The sequence below is a fragment of the Pterocles gutturalis genome, unplaced genomic scaffold (genome assembly GCF_000699245.1).
Source record: "Pterocles gutturalis isolate BGI_N339 unplaced genomic scaffold, ASM69924v1 scaffold8387, whole genome shotgun sequence".
In the NCBI taxonomy this organism is placed as follows: domain Eukaryota; kingdom Metazoa; phylum Chordata; class Aves; order Pterocliformes; family Pteroclidae; genus Pterocles; species Pterocles gutturalis.
This window is the reverse complement of record NW_010110209.1, coordinates 21,314-36,404: the sequence shown is the minus strand read 5'-3', so window position 1 is coordinate 36,404 and position 15,091 is coordinate 21,314.

Genomic DNA, 15,091 nt, shown 5'->3' with positions numbered 1-15,091 from the left:
TTTGTCTTCAAATGAGCTTGCTGGCTCTTTGCAGCAGGGAATCATCTTCACGGATTGATAGAGAGCTCCTAGATCACCTTCTAAAATATGATCTAAACTTATAGTTTTTCTCGGTATTTTTTACTACTGTTATTAATAAACAATTACAATATATCAAAATTATGATTGACAGAAAATGTGAAAGATGACCACATCTTACATGTTATAGAAGAAATAAAACAGTGAAGTTTCAGGTAAGATTGTGTCAAGAATACCTTGGTGTGAGAAAGAGTTTAAAAAAGATTCTTTGAAGATGTTTCATTTAAGGTAAGGCTCTGGGCAAAATATTTTCCTGGGGATTTTGGTATAATGTACTTCAGCTTTTTACCATAAGATTTCTAATGTCTCTGGAATTCAGATAAGGAAGAGAAGCGAACTGGCTGCTATCTTCTCTGCATTTCCCCAGGGATTTAACACAGATTATTCCAACGTGTCAAGGATAAAACCCCCTCACTGTTTTGCAGGAGGTGCTGTTAAGCAAAATGGCTGAGATTTTGTGTTTGTTTCTGACAATTTGTTATATTTCCATAAGCAACAGCATTTTAGCATTCCATTTGGTTTTGTTCTCAGAGATATTTTTTTTCTATGTAAGTATGCAATGAGCTACTGTGTTTTTCTTCTAAGGATCAAAGGAGATATTGCTTATAATTCAGTACAGACCTATTAATAGGGCAGTGAAGAATTTTGTTTGGTCCTGAAACTCACTTATTTGGTTTGACTATGCATGTAGCAGTTATCAAGACAGTAAATATACTCAGAGAGTCTGAAATATAAATCTTCTGATGGGAAAATGTCAAGGTAAGTTTAAATGAATAAGAGAGTCAAAAATGTGTTTACTGATACTGTAGAAATCTGTCATCAGAGTCACAACAGACATAATTCTGAATATCTGAAATCTTGTATTCAGATTCAATCTACTGTCAGTAGGATGTGACCGTCTTGAAAGGGGCAAAATTTAAAAAAAAAAAAAAAAAAAAGAAAAGAAAGAACACCTTTCCAAACTATCTGTCAAAGTGAGTGTAGGATGATGTGGTAAAGGTGATATCTCTGTATAACAAATCATTTCACTGAATTGTAAAAGAGATGAGTATCACTGATAATACCCATGGTCACTTTTTACTTGCAACTAGTAAAATAATAATAAGAATGTAGCATGCTTTATTTATTTCAGGAGCTAGCTGACACTTGACTTTGAAAAATACCACATGGAATCAATTATTTTTATTGTTCATTTTCTTTTCTGCTTCATCTTTCTTATCTCAAGGACAACATCCAGGAAAATGTTTGCCCTCACTGTGAGTTTCCCACCTGAGTTCCTAATCCTGTTTAGCTGATGTGCTGAGAGTAAGTTGTCATGGTACATAAAGAACAAATGCTGGTCAGTGCAATGTACATTCTGGGATGTATCTGGAGGTTTTGTGCTTTCACCAAGCAGTCTTGAAAGCAGCTGAAAGCTTGGCTTGGCAGTACAGATGTCATGGTGCTTGTGTGCATGTGTGCCTGTAAAAGTCTGGAGTTCTTCTATATGTCCTCATAAAGCCTATTGAGGTTTTAGTAAGCCAACATACTTATTCAGTGCATTGTTTGCTGTGAGGTTCTTGAGAAAGTTTTAAATGTATGGACTGAAGTGACTGTTGCAGTAGGGTACCATGTGGTGTTTAGATGGTATGTAAAGTTGCGTACACAGTAATATAAAAAAGGATTACACAATCATTTAAGAGGGTGATATAATTTAGTATATACTTATCCAGTCTGCTTCCTGTGTTATGTTTAACTTGTTCATGTCCTCCCTTCCCTGGGTTTTACTTAAGACTTTTCCTTTGACAGCCTTCTTATGGTATTACAGCACGAGCAGTAAAAAACAAGGCCAATGTTATCCTTACAGTGTTTTAGACCAGCGTCTCTCTTCTCTTGGGTAAACAGAAGGAACCTCAGTTACATTGTTCAGTATTTTAGAGTGCATCATCTAATCAGCCATTCCCACAATGCTTCAAGTTTATGAAAAGGGTTTTAAGGCACATCTTTTCTAAATTATATCAAAAAAGGGCAATGTTGGGCTAAATTCTTAACTGTGTCTTTCATCTGTGTGTTTTATTAATTAGTCATTTTACATACTCCACTCACTAAGTAGGTAGAAGTGTAGCAAGACATTGCATTGTTGGAAAAGCCTATTCTTTTCATATACATGTGTTAATTTTTAAGTTTCTTGCAATGATTGGTGGTACAGTACTCAATCATGGATATACTGGAAACTTTCCAGATTATTTTCTTTCTGCTAAAACAAATTGGCTTAAGAAAAAAAAACACTGTTTTTTTAACAGTATCACAGTTCAAAAATAAAATTTTGAAATTATTTTTCAAATTTATTTTTCAAAATTTAAAAAATTAAAATTACAGATTTTTTAAAATTATATTTACAAATCTAAAGTATACAAAAGTATCATCTTGAAAATATATTTCACGTAGCTAGGTGATCACTTGAAATTTCAGACAATTGGAATGAAGTCATTAGTGTTTTCTTTGGCATGTATTGAACATGCTAGTTCATATTCTGCTTTAGCAAAAGAGGGACCTATGAAGGGATACAATTGCAGTTTCTGGCCATATCAGTGCAATTCATATTTACGACTCAGACATAGTCATAGGAGATACATGTCTGATTTCTTGCTATAATCATTGAAGATATGCAGTCATTTCTTTTATATGATTCATGTCATCCTAAAGCAAATGCTTAAGTTACATCAAATGAGTCATGCCTTAAAGCTGCCTGTTTCTCTCTGCTAAATTAATGGGACCCTTATGAGAGTACTGAGGTTTCTCCTGTGGATATTTTACATTCCATAAGATGAATATCACTCTAAATCTGAACATGGTTTTGTACACGAGAAAATACAATATAAATTATTGACTAAAAATGTGATATCCAGGAAAAATAACAAGCTATGGTCAGAAAAAAAAAATAGTCATAATATCAAAACTTCTGAGATTAAACCTATTTCCCCTAGAAACTTGTTTCTCAGTTGTGGAGACATACTGGAAAGTCTTGGTGTGTTCTGAGAAAGTTATTGTAGCACACCATCATATACTAACACATTTTATCATCAACAACCACTGGATGTACCAGACTGCTAAATACTGCCTATTCCTTAGGAACATCATGTATCATGCATCCAGGCTTTTTCAGTCCTGCAACTATATGTTTCATTTATTTCTATGGCATTTGTATCACCAAACAAAACAACTTTTACCATATCTTTTAAAATGCACAATCTTGGTTATATATTGAAGGACTAGCCAAAGTAAATAATCTCATTTTTTCTGGCATGTCATTTTAGTGAAAAAGTCTAGAATAATCCCATATAAAACAGATTTTCCGATTCTCTATGTTCTATCCAGGACCTGTGTTTCTTGTTCACGCAAGATAAGTCCCATTCAAATAGCACAGACCCTTATTGTCTAAGGGCTGTGCTCTTTATGACTATGCCTACAGATTTTAACCTATGTGCACTTCCTAGGGATAAGTTTCATATAGGATGATACCTTGTAAACTTCATTGCAAGATAATAAAAATCAATTCTGTGTTTGGCAGTTAAACTGTGCACTTGCTTGAAGTATACCTCTTTATGTCTCACAGGTTCAACTAATATCTCTGCTCTTTGAGACATAGGAAACTTCTACAAGTTACCATTTTTCTAGGGTTCTCTAGAAAATGTGTACACATATGGCAAAGAAGGAATGAAATTTGATTACGCTTTCCTACTCACTGAAAACAGAGGAGCGATATATGCAGAATCACCAACTCCTGCCCATATTGAGATTAGTTTAGAATACAAAAAAGCTTGAATATTTTCTTGCAGTTATAAAAAGACACGCTATCAAAACATATGTTAAGTTGCCCTTGATGTTTCTGTTCATCATTTTTGTACAGTTTGGCACACATCACCAAAAAGATACTAAGATGTGCTTCTGGGAGTTGACAGAAGAAACAAAAAGCTCACCAGGTAGTTGATGAAGCCAATTTAGAAGACATCAGTAAAAGAATACAATACTGTTATAGTACTGCTATGGAGTACAGAAGGGACATGACAGAACTTTATAGGTTTGAAGTGTAAAGCCAGAAAAGTGTTAAAGTATTGTATTCAAATTAAAAAAAAAATACTATTACATTAAAAAGACACTTTAAAATTAATTAAAGGAAAAACTTGTTCATGACATATGAAGAATTAGAAAACTCTTTCAGAATGAGCAGTGTAAACATCATCCCTTGATACATTTAAAATCGGTGGAAAACCATGTACAATAAAGTATTAGCCCTGCATGGTAGGAAGACGGGTCAAAAACCTCGTAGGAGTCTCCCCTGCCCTAACTTCCATGATTCAGTGGTGATACCACATATGAACTTTCCCAAAAAGCACCGTATATTGCTGTACTGCTTACAAGATGGCATTTTAGAGTCATTGTAATAAATGAAAATTCCACTAGGTGGTTCTGGTGCTCTTCTAACGAAGATTGAGAATGTTAGTGCACAGCAATTCCATGTTCTTTTTTTGCTGTATTGTTTTCCTAACTATTCTGAGTATGTCAGAATCCAATCAGTTATATTCTGAATGGTGGTATTAAGAATATATTTCTTGATTAAGGATAAAATACCCTTGGTCATATAAGACCAAAGTCTGAGACTTTAATATTGTGAAATTGGCGGGTAGTTAGTATTTATCAGTTAAACTGCTAGAGCTATGTTTTACTTCAGCCTTTGAAATTACCTTCCTGAACTTGTAAACTTGAACTCTAATCACAATGGACTTGTAATTCGGTTTTTTGTGTGAGGTATCATCAATCTAGTAGAATTTTAAAACAGTATGTTTATTACATGTAAAATATTACTATAATCTAAGGTGGTATGTGACAACAGGACATGAACAAATGTGCAATCATGGAAACTTTCTTTTTCTATGGTCTATTGCTTAAGGTAGAGTATTGATTTAAACACAACTCTGTTCTAGAGCTCTGCTATGGCCCAGTGCAGCCACTCCTGTATTTTTATTAAAATCAGTTTACGCTTTTCACCTTTTCCCTTTGCAATTCCTCTGTTTCACAAATGCCAACTACTTTTTCTCTCAGATGGCCTGAGATATGCAACTTGAGATATGCAGCTTGCATATTCTCAGCTTGTATTAAACTTTAAAGGCTACTGTTGCTATTTTAGACCTGAAGAAGGGCCTTTGTGCCCAAATGCCTGTACCTCCCAAATCACAGAGTCACAGAATCACACAATGGCTTGGGTTGGAAAGGACCTTAAAGATCATCAAGTTCCAACCCCCCTGCCATGGGCAGGGACACCCTCCACTAGACGAGGTTGCTCAAAGCCTCATCCAGCCTGGCCTTGAACACCTCCAGGGATGGGGCATCCACAACTTCCCTGGGCAACCTGTTCCAGTGCCTCACCACCCTCACAGTGAAAAATTTCTTCCTAATGTCTAATCTACATCTGCCCTCTTTCAGCTTATACGTATTACCCCTTGTCCTCTCACTACAATCCCTGATAAAGAGTGCCTCCCCATCTCTCCTGTAGGCCCCCTTCAGGTACTGGAAGGCTGCTATTAGGTCTCCTCGGAGCCTTCTCTTCTCCAGGCTGAACAGCCCCAACTCTTTCAGCCTGTTCTCATAGGGGAGGTGCTCCAGCCCTCTGACCAATTTCATGGCCCTCCTCTGGACTCTCTCCAACAGGTGTCAATCTGGTCTAGTAAAAGGTGTTATTAATTACTATAAATCTTGCCCTTTTGAGTAGGTTTAGAGTGTGTTGCTGGTTCTACAAAAGGGGTTTTTTCATTTAAAAAAAAAAAAAAAGAGTATGGAAAGTTTTTTGTCTTTTTTGCCATTTCTGGTGTTACACAGCTGGTTACTTTTGCTACCATGGTACATGTTATTAATGCTAGGTAACTACTCCAAATATTTCCACAAACAGACTACAGAACTCCATTTGCTTCAACTGTGTTTGCATTTTCATAATGCACCTAATTAATCAGTTTCATAGGAGTGTTCATGGGAGAAATTTACAGAATACTATGGAGAATATTACGGAGAATATTACATAGAATACAACAGAACAGTTATAATAAATTCCAAGTCTCCACACCAGAAAACCAATTCTGATAATTAATCTTTTTTAAACTACTTAAGTATGTGTGCTCTTATATTTTTTTCCAGTGGACATGTAGGCTCATATGCAGCAAATATAAGCCAATTGACAATAGCCCTGCTGAGCCATTAGAAATCACTGACAGGCCCACAGAACTCCACAATGCAACATAAACTCCCATCAGGCCAGAAATGAGACATCATATCTTGTACTACAGGCAATTACAGTTCGTCTGCCATTAGTTTTCCTATTTAAATTTTGAGTACTCACAAATAAGTCTTTAAAAAGGCCCTGGACCACATTTCACAAAAAGTAGGAAGCAAAAAGGCAAGCACATTTCATAAATTCTTCCTTTTCTCCTGCCCTTTCTAGTTCTTGAACCTATGTTTTGAAATAAATTGTCCATTTTACAGTTTGTATATCACAATCACTGCTAAATTTGTGCTTGGGCCATGCTTTTCTGAGCTAATGTTTCTGCTGGTTTGTGTCTAGGGTTTAATAGCACTCCTGTAGTTAACGTGATCATCATCTCCAGAACTTGTGGATACTTTCTACAGGTGATGTTTTTATTTCTTTAAGCCACTGTTAAGAAAGCTTGTAAAATCAGGCTATGCATTTGCTATTAAATATAAAATTGCAGCATATGTACTCATCAGCTATGTTCATCTGATGCCATGCCACACAACCTGTGCAGGGAATTTAAACTGGGTTGGTAACCCAATTTACCAGAATAACTTCTTTTCATGGTAGGTGTAGAATGGAAATCTACTTCAGTCATTGAACAAGAGTAAAACTAGAGGTATTTCCCCATACACAAGGATATCAAAAGTTTGCAACAGCAAACACATCCAAAAATATTCATCAAGAAGAGTAAACCAGTCAGAAAAGCATTATGACATGCTTAAAAACACACTGATTTGGCTGTCACACCTAGAAAGCTCCACCTTTCTATACAAAGGAGAAGGCACCTTAGGAAAATGCTTATCAGAAATAGTGGTACACTTTTTCTAAAACTAATACTCATTCTTTTATCTTGCCAGAGCCAACCATCCATATCAGAAATATTGTAAAGGTGTGATGTAAATGCTTTCTAAGCTCCAGAAAGCTTACCTAAAAATGCCACATAAATAGAAGATCAAAAGTGCAATGGATTGTGATTTATGTGTTGCAATGTCCTTGTGACCTCTGTTATTCTAGGACACAAGACCACTTAGAACTAGGTATTACAACACAGAAATGAGCATATGGAGAGAAATTAATTCTCTTTGTAGCCAAGCATTTAGTGTAATGTAATTAAGCACTTGGTAGCCAGTTCTGTGTGCAGGAATGTGTGGATTTACAACACTCATTTCTGCCAGAGTTTGTTAGTGAAGTTGGAGCAGATGTGCCTTTGAAATACAAAAAACCTTCTCAGTCTTTATGATTAAGCCCCAGAATCTCATGAGTTAACAATTAGTGGAAGTTTACTTTTCAAATATTTTGACTACTGTTGCTTGACATATCCAGGGACTATCATTGCAACCAATACTAAGGCATTTGTGGGAGTGAAGAACTAGCAATGAGCATTTTCATTTTTTTTTATTGTTTTGGTTTTTTTTTCTAAGCAGTATGATAGGTGAAGAAACACTACTGTGCTTCAGTTCTGCCTACAAGCCCTACCTTAAAAAAAGAAATAGTACATACTTCTAGAATGTTATTAATTATCTACAAAATGTATGTGTTATATGAAAACAAAATAAAACAAAATAATTTTCTGCCAACATTTGGACATTTCAAGCTTGTCTTACTTCTTGAGATAAAAACCACATAGGTGAGCCATGTTGGCATGAACAACTTTTTCATACGGTTCGTAATTGATATGACCAGAATTGACCTCAAACTCAGAAGCCTGAAAGTATATTTCTTTTCTTTTGGTATTTCAAAAGAATATTTATATTGTAACTTAAATAGTGTTTGTCCTTGTGCACTTTATTTCTAGAGTACCCTCTTATGGTATGTTGTTTCTCAGGAGAACATATAAAATGGCACAGATCAGCCTGGCAGGTTTTAACTTGTCTTGGTGGTTCTTAACACATCAAGACACCTTAGCACACCTCTAGAGCCAGAAAATTTTAACAAATGGTTTTGATTATACGTAAAGTGTGAGTGTCAGGAGGATGGAGCCAGGCTCTGCTCTGTGACATCCAGTGATAGGACAAGGGGCAATGGGTTCAAGCTGGAACATAGGAGGTTCCACTTGAATATGAGAAAAAACTTCTTCACGGTGAGGGTGACAGTGCACTGGAACAGGCTGCCCAGAGAGACTGTGGAGTCTCCTTCTCTGGAGACATTCAAAGCCCGCCTGGATGCGTTCCTGTGTGATCTGATCTAGGTGTTCCTGCTCCGGCAGGGGGATTGGACTGGATGATCTTTCGAGGTCCCTTCCAATCTCTAACATTCTGTGATTCTGTGATTCTGTGATTAGCATTTGGATTTCACATGTGTTTTGCAAAGCCATTATTGCATGCACTTCCATCGGGACCACCCAGGATACGACCTCTTAAATTCCATATAAGCTTCTGTTATTCCTGATGTATTTGTACCAGATGCAATAATAAGCAAGCAACTGCATAGCCTCTCTGGCTTATGGTACATTACCAAATTAGTTGTGACTTTAGGACAATGAACTCCCCAGCTATGTCTATATTAATAAATTAAACAGTGTTCAGAAAGTGTCTCCAGGCACTATAACAAGCATTCAGAAGGACCTAGGTACACGTTTGGCATATACCAACTACCATTCTTCCCAACAATTCCTAGACACAGATACAGAGCTAGGATGTTTCAGAGGCCATTCTCCCAACAGCCATGCTGTCCCTCAGCTTTGCAGTGTCAGAGTTTGCTAACATTGATGCAGACCATTTCATACAATTTTGCCTTGATACCCAGGAATGTTCTTGGCCATATTTAATTTATTGCTATGGCTATAGATCCACACTTCAGAACTCAGAATGTATCTCAATTCTGACACTGTTATGAACTTACATGGACACTGTCAACCTGAAATTATGTTTTTCAACTTTCTTTTTTTAGAATATTGTCCTTTTTTTTTGTTTGTTTATCTGGCTGTAATTTTTGTTTTTTTCATGATATCTCATTTTTTAACAGTTTGCTAAATGTTCTTAGACCAACACAGAAAAGCCATAAAATTACTAGCATGAAGTAGGTGTTTAAAAACAATTAAGTACCAGTAATTTGTTAGGAAAGGCCAACAATGACACCTAACAACTGCACTTTTCCTCTTTACAGTCCTCTCAAGCTTAGTTCTTCTTAGAATAGTTTTTAAGAAGAGGTGCTTGAAAAAATTAAGATTCTTTTTTGCTTCTTCCACTGTTTTTCCGCTCATTGCATTGTATCCTAGTATTCCAGAAAATCCAGGAGTATTTGTGCCCTCAGCATGATTTTTACCCTAGTACCATACGGTATATACATGCATTAAACCACCTTAAAAATCTCCTGTGCTGTCTGCAATGACAAACATGTATATTTAACTTCCAGTCCTTTTTCTCTCAGTTATACCAAAACTCGTCTTGATTACTGTCTTGCTATAACAACACTTTATATGAAATTCTAACTACTTGGATCTCAACAGGGAGTTTTAATTAGTGCACAAAGTATTCCATTTCTGTCTTTCTCACAATACTGTTGTACAAGCAGCAGATGAAAGGTTTAAATTTTAATGTGTACTCCAGCATACTCCTTTGATTTGTGTTGCAAATACTATTTGGCAGCCTGTTCTTATTACTGTGTTTTAGTTTATTACTGTACATAACTTTAAAAAAATTACTGTAAAAGTTATACAGAGTATGAGTCAGAAAAATCTAGGTTTGTGCTGTGATACATCTTCCACTGGCATCTTGCTTCTTATTTTTGCTCTGTTTTTCAGCAAGTTCACATTCTACAATACCCAGGTTTTTGGATTGCTTTCTAACTTTGACATCAGCTGTAAATTAGAGGCTGCTACTTCTTCCGTTGCACACTCTCTAGACATCACTACATTAATATTGTAAACTCCTCAGAGCAGGGATCACCTTACAGTTGGTGCAGCACTGAGCACAGTGACTTACATATGCCTCAGCCCGTGACTCGCTTCCCTCAGGAATCCTTTGCACATCCCGTGGTACAGCAGAAATGGGGCGGGGGGTGCCTGACACCACGCTGACTGTGCCGCGGCGCTACAGCAGTCAGCAGTGCCTGGCAGGTGGGGCGGGTGGGTGCAGGCAACACCCGCTATCGCGGCTGCAGCGTCTTTGCCTAGTACTGGTAGCACCTGAGCCAGAAATGACTCAACTTTTCTATACCAACACAAGTCTCAAGCAATGTTATTTAAAATTGTAGTATTTCAAAGCTGAATTAAGCTGACAGAGACACATGTTCTGTTTTATGGAGTCACTTTGCAGAAGATTCAAAGCAATGTTTTATTTACCATTGGTGATGAAAAGGAAAGAATGTATTTTGAGACTAGAGAGAGGAATAACAAAATTTAGCCAGAGTCCAGAAGTGTCAGGGTCCTACAAGGCAGGGGCTGGGGTGCCGGGGGCTCCCCAGGGCAGCAGGGCAGGGCCTGGCTGCCCCAACCTATCCATCCCACTGCCCCAGCCAGGAGCAGGCAAGCCTCAGCCCTGGACATCAGGCACCTGCCTGGGGACAGGGACAGGCTGAGGCTGGACTGGGGTGTCAGCCCATGAGTGGGTGTCAGGATCAGGTGTGGTGGGGGGACTGGTGTCAGACCTGGTCTCAGGATGGTGCTGCAGGACCCCCCCCACAGCACTGTCTGGAGCCTCCCTGAGCCCATGGACACCAGAAGGGATGTGCTCTGGGCCCCTACCAGAAGTGCAGAGATAGCTGAATGCCACATGACAATGACATGGTCCGTGGTGGCTCCTTTTCATGCTCCAGTTGTTAAAATCCTCCAGAATGTAATAATCTTACTGCTTATAGAGTTTGCAATATATCAGTAATTTTTTATTTGTGATTCAGGTGGTTTAGACCTTTCAACAAGTTCATAGATTTGGATGCAGTGGTCTACTCACTTGCATGCTTTCTGACAAAACATGGGTATAACAGAGATCACTTTACTGAGCATCACTGGTGCAGAGATGTAGCAGGTTACCTTTTCTGTTGAGAAACTCTTCAGGCTATATGTAAAGGTACAGGAACATTTTAAGTGTTTCTAATCAAGAATAATTTCTAGGATATCTGACCTTTACTTGTCTTTTATTTGTGTGTGACAGTCTACCTCTTTTAATTGAGCTGTATATGAAGCATAGGGATTTTGTTCTTGTTTGTTTTGTCTACATTTCTGTAAATTCATTTCAGACTTAGTCATAGGTTTCTAGCTTTTAAGTTGCTCAGACTATGCTTGCTGGTAGGAAGCTGCCACTTTCCACAAAATATCACATTCTTGCCAGTTCTTTTTCAGTTTCAAGGATGAGAAAATAAGCTATGTTAGATGAAATTTTGTGTTTATTATTAACAAAGCAAGATATTTGTTAGTTATTGTAATATTTGAGTTCATGAAAATGTAAACAGGTTATTTGGTAATTTTACTCTTTGATATAAGTTTATTACTTTATTATCCTTGCTACTTTGTGGGCACTCTCTAAGGTCAATGGAGGGAAATGACTAATTATCGTACGCTACACTGTTTGTTTATTTTGAGATGATGCTTTTGACCTCTACTGTTCAAAGGCTACCATGTGATGGGGAATAAAAATTGTGCTAAGAAAATATCCAGATTCCATGGTACTGATCTCTGTCCTGATGAAAAGTTACCTCATTACTTCTGGATAGTGATCTCCTCTACAGTGTTTGGGGATGAGAACAATGTTTGCATCATAGCAGTGACTGAGTGTTGAGTAATATGCCAGAAAACTACTGAGCTTTGTGAGTCACCAAACCTGAGTGGTGTGGAGAACCTCTAGGCTGATTTGGAGGGAAGGACAGAAAGCATTTCAGAATGTTTCTGATCATTCCTATAATCATCTTGAAGTGACATGGGAGCTTCTTGTAATCAAGTTTCTACTACATCAAATACATCATATATGTTAAGCAAATAAATGGTCTCACTCACTAACAGCAGCAGGCAACAGCCAGAGGAGTCAGAATCCGTATGTTTTTTGAGGTCGAGTTTTCCAAGGATTTTGATCTGGGGAGTAATTCAAAGGGCAGAAAGTTTCTTCTAAAAAGATTTGAAAACAACTTGTCTTATTTCTGAAGCAAACTTCCACTCAGGAAAAAGTTGTGTATACTATAGTTGTGAGATATTTCAGAATTTGAAAACCGATACATCCTCCAAAAGATTTAGTACTGTTTGATATTTCTGCAACTTTCATGCTGACAGTATATAACAAGTTTGTAGAAATCCTCTGGCCTACACTTGCTATCAAGTAGTATTTACAACTTTGAAGCTTGAATTTTCTCCCTTCCTATTTTCAGCTGCCTTAAGAACAACGACAAACTAGCAGAGCATATGAGCTCTTTAAGGATTTAAGGAAAGCAGTTAAGTCGTATGATGAGACAGTGTCTAGATATTAGAAAGCCATCATGGCCATTCTCGGCTGATGGGCTTAAATAAGGTAAGGTAGGTACTGGTAGGGTTAGAGATTACTTATAGGAAGATTTTTGAGAGGGCTAGTGATATGGAGGATGAGTTAGATTGCTAACTAAGCATGGTTAGGGACTGTTTGTGGGCTCTGAAATTAAGTGGCATGAGCTGACTGGTATCTGTTCAGCAAAAATCTCATTCTTGCCCCTCAAAACACAGGTGATCATGTCTTAACTAGCTAGCAAGAACAGTGCCTGGAGCATGCTATCCTGTGAACTATGCCTCAAGGAGTGCTAATTGGCCACGCCAGGGAGAAGGCTATTGGTTAATTAATGTGGATGATCAGCAGTATGGTGCCTGGGTTCATTCCCTGGCTCTGATCCACTGAGCAGTTTATCCATAAACAGAACTATCCTTTCTGGGGTGAGCAGCTTTTCTCTGCAGGCTTCAGGCTCACTAATGCTCATTGCTGATTGATCCGAAGGCAAGCTGTGATTTAGTCTCATTCAGTGCATTGCTTGTCTGCTTCTCCTGCTTCGCTTTACAACACAAATTGATGGGAGCCCCTCTGTTGGAGCATTGTCAGAACTTGGTGCCTGAGACGGAAGGTAAAACAGCACCTTATACCTCATGCTCTTTCATGCATTCTTACTTACTGCATTTTTGTTATAAGATAAAGACAACTTCTGAGCAACCTAGCCAAGTAATCTGGTTCTGTGTGTATGGGAAAAAAATGCCCTGGCACACAGTCACAAGTCCCATTCTGCAGGAGGAAAAAGAAATTAAATATTTGAATATATATACAGCAGCTTATCAAATCCAGATCTCTGATTTTTTTCTCTTGGGTGCAATGGGTGAATTAGATTTGCTGCAATCTGTATTTGTTTTTATGAGAACTATAATTCTTTCTTTCCCTGCTGCACAAAGAGGACTATTTTCCCAAAAGAGCTTAGAGAAAAACACCAGGAAAATATGAAGCTGTAGTCCCAGACTTCAGCTTTTGTTCAAACTCTGACCCAGTTCACTTTCCTGTGCCATAGTCCCAGGACAATATGACTCTTCTTACATCTGGATGGTTTACAGCAACAAGTCCTTCCTGAGCCAGGAGGAGGCAAATGCTTATCCCTTGAGGCTTAATGAATTTATGCTAATTACTTGACGGGGTTCTGCAACCTGTATTATCAGTATTTGTCGGTGAAATTGTTTCCTTTTGACCAGAAGACCTATTTACATGTCAGTAATGACTATATAAGCTGGTTTTACTAAAGTCCTCAACCAGAAGATGCACTAGCTCTCGCATCTTGGAGGAACATTAAGAAACACTCTCAACTTCTCATTTTGATTATTCCAAGCATTCATCAGGTATCATTCAGAAGCTGGTCACAGCAACAAGGAGTGATTGGACTGAATACAAAGCCCTGGCTTTCTAAGTTTGGAAAACAAATGGTAGGGTGATACATTTGCTTTTTCCTAAATTATTTGGAATAGATGGTGAAGTTTTTTGCATTTGCAGAGCCTACCATGTTATTGAACAGCACCAAAGAACAATCTCCTGTATAATGAGGGGAGGGCAGGTATTACAGAAAGCATTCAAAAAGGTGATCAAGAAAAAGAGCACACCTGATGTGGAAGGGAAAGCACCTCTCTGGACCTGCAAGAGAGCTTACTATAAGAAGTGAAACAAAGAGCTATCGCAAAAATTGAAGCCACCAGACAAGGTATCTTGCTTTTTAATGTCACAGTTCTTATGGGTGTGTGTTTTTTGTGGGAATAGATGCCATATTTTGTTACTTCAGCAGACAGCATCCAGGACATATATTTTTTCATTAATGTCTCTACCAACCACCTGCATAAGTCAATCACAGTATCCTTTATAGGCCATTGCTTAGTTTTAACATTTAATTTTCAGAAGCTGCTGTGTTTTTAATATACTCTTCTGATGTAAGAGTAAGAAGTATGCTGGCCCCCAAAGTGAAAATCAAATCTCATTGTTCAAGATACAAAATACAAGCCTTGCAGAATGTGACTGTTCCAGAGAAGAAGTAGAAAATATTAAATCCATTTACTAGAAAGTAACTAGCCTACTTAGTTATTTGTGGTCTATCTACTATTTACTATTAATGGATTGACCAAAATGCATAGATGATGACATCGGAATAGGTGCCTATCCAGTTTTTGATCTGTAATTGCTTAGTTGGCTGCTTCACATGGTCAAGATTTTTTCACTGTGCTTGTTTAGTAAGTTTGACTTTTGTTTACTGAATTTAATAATACTGAAAGCTAAAGCTCACAAGGCCAAGAGGTCTTCCACATCTTTTGTAACTGAT